Raw genomic sequence first — 5,991 nt, 5'->3', positions numbered from 1 at the left:
TCATTAAAGAATTGTTCCGATGGTCGTTAGGATAATTGTTCTTCTTTAGTATTGTGAGAATCATTACAAGAATAAAAAGGGAGAATCCTTCTCCTGTTTCTTATTTTGTATTAGAAAAGGTTAATGAATCTCAATATTTATGGAAAGGAACTGCAAATGGTGTTATTTCGTCATGTGCATGATTATGGTTCTGTTTTTTTTTTTTTTTTTAGATCATATGAATATTTCTTTATAATTAATTATTCTTTGTTGTTACTTTATGTTACAATAGCCTATAATCAGGGATCTGGTTGCATACACGAGAAGTAGGCCTATGTGTATGAAAGAATTTAAAAAGTCCAAACTAATTACCACAAAAGGTTAAAGCCAAAACTGATGATAGTTTTAAGGTGCCATTATCCCAACTGATTTCAAGGTAGAATAAAGAGATAAAAGCCAAGATTTGTATTTTTATTAATAATTTAGTTAATGCACATGTAAAATGATCTTAATTACAATAATAAGTATAAGCTTGTTGTTGTTGGCACGAGCTTAGCTTATCTATAGTGGGATAGAGTGCCCGCAAACTTATTTTGCGGAATGAGCAAAATTCACTCAAGTCTCGTTCAATGGTTTTTCTTTTATGAAAACATTTATTCTAACATTGTTAACAAGCCTTTTCCACACGAGAGGCAAAAGCGGGTCTTGTGCATTCTCTGATTTACCTGGAAATTCTCTCGCTTTGAAACAGTGTTACCCCCCAACCATGCAAATTACCTGAAACTAAGGAAATTACCTCAAAAGTTTAAACAATGTGACTACACTCGTGGGCCTTTACTCTTAAAAAAAATCTGTATTTTTTTATTATTATTTTCATAACAATAATGATAACGATTTACCCAGCCACTGTCATTGGAAGAAGAATTCGTTTCAACATTTACAATAACACCAATTTATTCTCGTTCTCAGCGAATTTCCTTGAAACATATGAAGACTTATCACCAATATGTTATTTTCTTCATAATTATCTGCAAAATCATGTTTAATTCTTCATTTTAAGAAAAAGCAATTTCATCACAGCTTCCTTCCAAAAATGTATCATTTTTCATTAGAGAAAGATTACTGGAACTTGGCATTATAAAGACTTAAAAGACAATATATAGAAGCTAAGTTCCCTGTTCCAGTGTTGTCAGTTGTATGAGGACAGAAGAGAATGGGGAAAGAATAGGCCTATAGACTATTCGGTGCACGTGTAGGCAAAGGGAAAATGAGCCATGATCAGAGAAAAGGATCCAATGCAGTACTGTCTGGCCAGTCAAAGGACCCCATAACTCTCTAACGATAGTGTCTCAACGGGTAGCTGGTGCCCCGGCCAACATTTGGGCACAGTGTTAAAGAATCCATTAAAGAATGCTTATTTTCCCTAACTGTCTACACAACCTCATACATTCAGCAAAAGCAGATACATTAAACCTTATAATCTATAGGCTGATGTTATTAGGTCTACGTCGAGGTTTCTAATGCAATATTTGCATTATTAACGAGAAAAGCACTGTGTGTGCAGACATCCGCCACGGCAGCTTATTTCATGACCTTTTGCTAGACCTTGACAACTTTGACCTTAATATGTGTTAAGTGGGATGGATTTTCGTACTCTCAAATATGAACCAAGTTTGAAGTGTCTGTGACAAGGATGTCCAAACTTACGGCCGATTACGTGAATTGGACACTTTGCTTGGCCGTGGCCCTAACCTTTGACCTTGACCTTAGAACATTTAATAATTTCTTGTTTTTATACGAGTTAATCCCAGCAAGTTTCATTACTCTACGATTAACATTGTGGTCAGGAAGCTGTTCACAAACACACACACACATACACACAAACAGGGGGTAAAACATAACCTCCTTCTAACTTCGTTGTCAGATGTAACTAGAAAAGCCCTCTGATAGTGCAAACCTCCGCCACGGCAGATTAATTCTTGCAACCAGCTTGCCTTTCCCAGAATCAATTTAGACCATTAGTGTATTTGAAGTCTTTGTGACAACCATGTGCGAACTTGAGGTTAAGGTTAGGGATAATTTGGTCGACCTTTTGCTCGACCTTGACCTTGACCTTTGACCTAGGACTTTCAAAATTTAATCACTTTCACGTCTCAACATAACAATTAATCCCTGAAAGTTTCACTGCTCTATGAGTAAAACTGTGGCGAAGAAGTTGTTCACAAACAAACACACAAACAGATAAACAGGGTTGAAAACATAACCTCCTTCCAACTTCTTTGGCGGAGGTAATTACTGTCACTGATCAAAAGCCAAACAATGAAAACATGAACTAAAAGATCATTGGCACACTATATGATTTGTCCCTCATTTAGGGTTCTTATTTTTGCACAAGTTTGGCTAAAAAAAATAGTTTGACATACAAATTAAGGTCAGTGGAAGTACTCAATTCATACTTAAGCTTTTTGGAAGCCATCTCCAAAATAAGGCTTCACCTGTGTTTATAATCTAAATTATTCTTTTTGTAGTAGCGATTTCATATTCATGCTATGCAAGGTGTCAACTGTCATACTATCTACTCAGTGATTTAAAGTTTATCTAATAATGTAAGCAATAAACTTTAAGAGAAATGTTAGGCAGAAATTCAAGGGCATATTCATCCTCCATAAAAAAAAAAAACTTTTTGAGGGCTAGATGGGATCTTATAATGACTTAAAGTTTCCTCATTGGGATTTAAAAAGTGACTTTTCGTAGTTCCGAAAGGATTCTATACCCAGTTCCCTCTATTTCTGTCTCTTACACAAAACATCAAAATAATCCTGAGCAGGCCTCCAGCAGGAGGAAGTTTGAAGGAAGGTCCATCCAAGGATCCCCACTAGGCATCCTTTGAAAGACCGAAGATATTATTAAGACTTTCAAGACGAAACTAAAGACTTTCTTGTTCTTTAAGTGCTCTGATAAAGTTGATTTGACAATAATCTAGTAATATACATTGTGAAATGTTGAATGTTTTCGAACGAACATGATAAAATGACTGTGGAGGTCCTGTGGAGAGTAGGACCAAAAAAGTAATACGCCTTAAAGTAAAGGTTTAGGAAAGCAAATGGCGAAAGGGACTAAACACTCTTTTATTCAAAACTTACAAAGTACAGTGTAGTTTGAAAGCTTACTGAAGCTTTCAGACAAAGTAAATAAAACAAATGAAAAAAAGATTACAGTTTAGTTCGACCATTTTGGAAACTTCAATTTGTGTTTAAAAGGCAATGGTTATACAAGAATGTAGGCAGCAGCTGTAGGATACATTAACACTATATTAAAATTAAACATTCACTTTGAGTAAAAAAAAAAATGAGAGAGTTTGGAGTACCATAATACACATAATAAAGGATAGAACAGAAGTGCTGGAAAATCTGTTAGACAAGGCTAAAGTGACTTGCCTCACAATATCAGAAGTTTACTAAACAGATATCAAAGTGAACAACATTTTGAACAATTATCCAAATCAAGAGAGGTTTTAATGACTTGGTGATGCATTGATCTGAAGATACACCTAACAAAAAATAACTTGACACTTCAAAAACTTTCAATTATTAATCATCATTGTCAAGTCATGAACATTGTTAAAATCATACATTATGATTAATCAGTTCTAATTCTAACTTAATTATCCTCTTAATTCACGCGAAGATAGAAACCTGGCTTCAATTAAACCATTTTAATTAACCTCATAATTCATTAACCTATTGAATGACCCTGTTACAGTAAAATAACTTGCTACTGTAATTAACAGGATTTGGTTTTGCGTCTTATTTTAAAACTTATTTTTCTACTCTCAAGATTCTGAATTATCCAAGAAATTCCATATTTTAATAAATATAAATTCAAAAGAAATTTAAACTACAGTAACATTAACTATTACAAGCGTTCAGTGCATTAACATTTAAAAATAAGAGATAGCAAGTTTATGCCAACATTGGATAAAACTTGAAGAAATTTAATACCTAAACATTTCTATAAAGGAAAACCAATAATAAAAAAGCCTAGTTGTGTCATCCCAGTATAACTAGTTCGTCTTAGTCTAGTTGAAGTTCCTAGTACAGCTAACACAATCCAATGAACTTAATAAATTTCCTTGAGTAACTCCCCAGATGGAAGGACTCGAATCTTAGAACACAATCAGCAAACTGCCTACTATGCACACCCTACCCACAACTCCTTTCTTCTACGCAACCAGACAGCGACTCTGGTCGAGTTTTTTATCAAGTCTCTCCTTCCTCTCGGTCGAATCAGCTATGTCCTTCATGTAGGATTCCAGGGCCTTCCAGGACTCTTCATAGCCATTCTTCATGGCCAGTTCCAGCCTCTTTATGGCACTGACCGTGTTTGTTTGCGAAGGAGGCGGAGGTATGTCCTCAATCGAACTTTCTTCCTGGTAAATAAAAAAAAAAAAAAACTTAGTTTTCTTTAAGATATCTCCCCAAGACCAAGTTATACAAGCTTAACAAAACGATTAAGCTGTGGCAGGAATAACTATGCACGTTAAGAGCTTAAGCTTTCATAATTAAATCGATATGTATAAAGTTTGTAAGCTGTTTATACTAAACAAATCTCATGATTAACCGATGCATGAGAACTTTCTTATATCAGACACATTAACAAAGATTATAATTGGTTAGAATAAATGGGTGTAAATTGCACTTCCAGTTATGTGGTTTTCGAAGAAATCCCAAGAAAACTTTCAAGATCAGATGGATTTATCCCGTTTGGATTAATTCAAGATAATACCAAGACTCAATCCAACGAAGGTCAATGGCTGCACATTCTCACTACTATTACACCTATTCTTTAGAAGTTTCTCCATTCGAATAGTGAAGAGAGTAGAGTAGCTTCCTTACACAGATTCTAATATAAAGAGAAACTTCCTTTAATTCCTTTAAACAGTAGCAACCACATTAAAAAAAAACTACTATTTAACCTGCATAACTCCCTTAAAAAATATATTATAAAACAATAAAGAACAGCTTACTTAAACTCAGACATTAAAACGGTTGTCCCCTTAAATCGATATCACAAACATTAATAAGAACTAAAACAGTTGTCCCCTTAAATCGATATCACAAACATTAATAAGAACTACAGCAAGTCTTTTAAAACCGGACATTTCAAGCACTGAAGGACCCCACTTAGAAGAAAAATTTAGAATTATAGACATGGACGCCTTAACCAACTTTAAAAAAAGTCAATAAAGGTATTGAGATCTTCCGGCTATTTTTTAACAGTAAATACAAATAAACAAAGATACTCAAAATCCTTTACCATCTAAGATAAATGTAAAAGACACTCACAATATATTCCATCTCTTCTGGAGTCCGTAGCTGTCTCTACCTGGTTGAAGGTGATCTAGACTAAAACTGTGTAGATGTTTGCTTGAGGTAAGTTAGTATTACCCAAACAATGTTATGGAAATCATACTTAGACTTTAAGTGTCCCATTGGCATCGTTAGAACGAGTAACAAGGAGTTACAAGGATTTTGGATGTTTAAAAGACTTTTTAGTACATCCACAGAGACTACATTTGCTCTTTGGTAGAGCGATTTAGGTTAAGCATTTAGAGAGTAGTTATGATCTTGTCTTACTTATTCTTGAACTCGTTTACTGTGTTACTGTTTACTACATCCGATGGAAGTCTATTCCAAGTATTTGCTATTTTGTAGGCAAAGAAATTGCCACATTGAGTGGTGTTGTATCTTTTCAATTCCAGAACGAGGGATTTTGATATTTTAATTGTGTTATCTTTGACTGTGAAAGGATTTCTTAAAAACTGATAATGGAAATCTTTGGGTTTTTATCTTATCTTTGTCAATGCATTTGATTTCAGATGTCAAACATTTACTTACCATTATATAAAGACACAATACCTTTTTTCTTAATCGTGTTGAATGTTTTAATTTTCACAAGAAATATCTCATTTTGTATCATCGAATATTTAGTTTTCAAAATGACAAAGTTTTG

General features: G+C 34.1%; 1 long non-coding RNA gene across 1 annotated transcript; it reads right to left on the bottom strand.

The window, feature by feature from the left end:
• Window positions 1–3,091: 3,091 nt before the first annotated feature.
• Window positions 3,092–5,747, bottom strand: LOC137625790 (uncharacterized). The gene is made up of 2 exons (XR_011040900.1): window positions 5,325–5,747; window positions 3,092–4,408 (listed from the first exon to the last, which is right to left on the bottom strand). It is a non-coding gene; the product is annotated as an uncharacterized lncRNA (long non-coding RNA).
• Window positions 5,748–5,991: the final 244 nt, after the last annotated feature.

This window comes from Palaemon carinicauda, chromosome 32, assembly GCF_036898095.1.
Source record: "Palaemon carinicauda isolate YSFRI2023 chromosome 32, ASM3689809v2, whole genome shotgun sequence".
NCBI lineage: Eukaryota > Metazoa > Arthropoda > Malacostraca > Decapoda > Palaemonidae > Palaemon > Palaemon carinicauda.
This window is presented reverse-complemented; position numbering and strand designations above follow the sequence as displayed.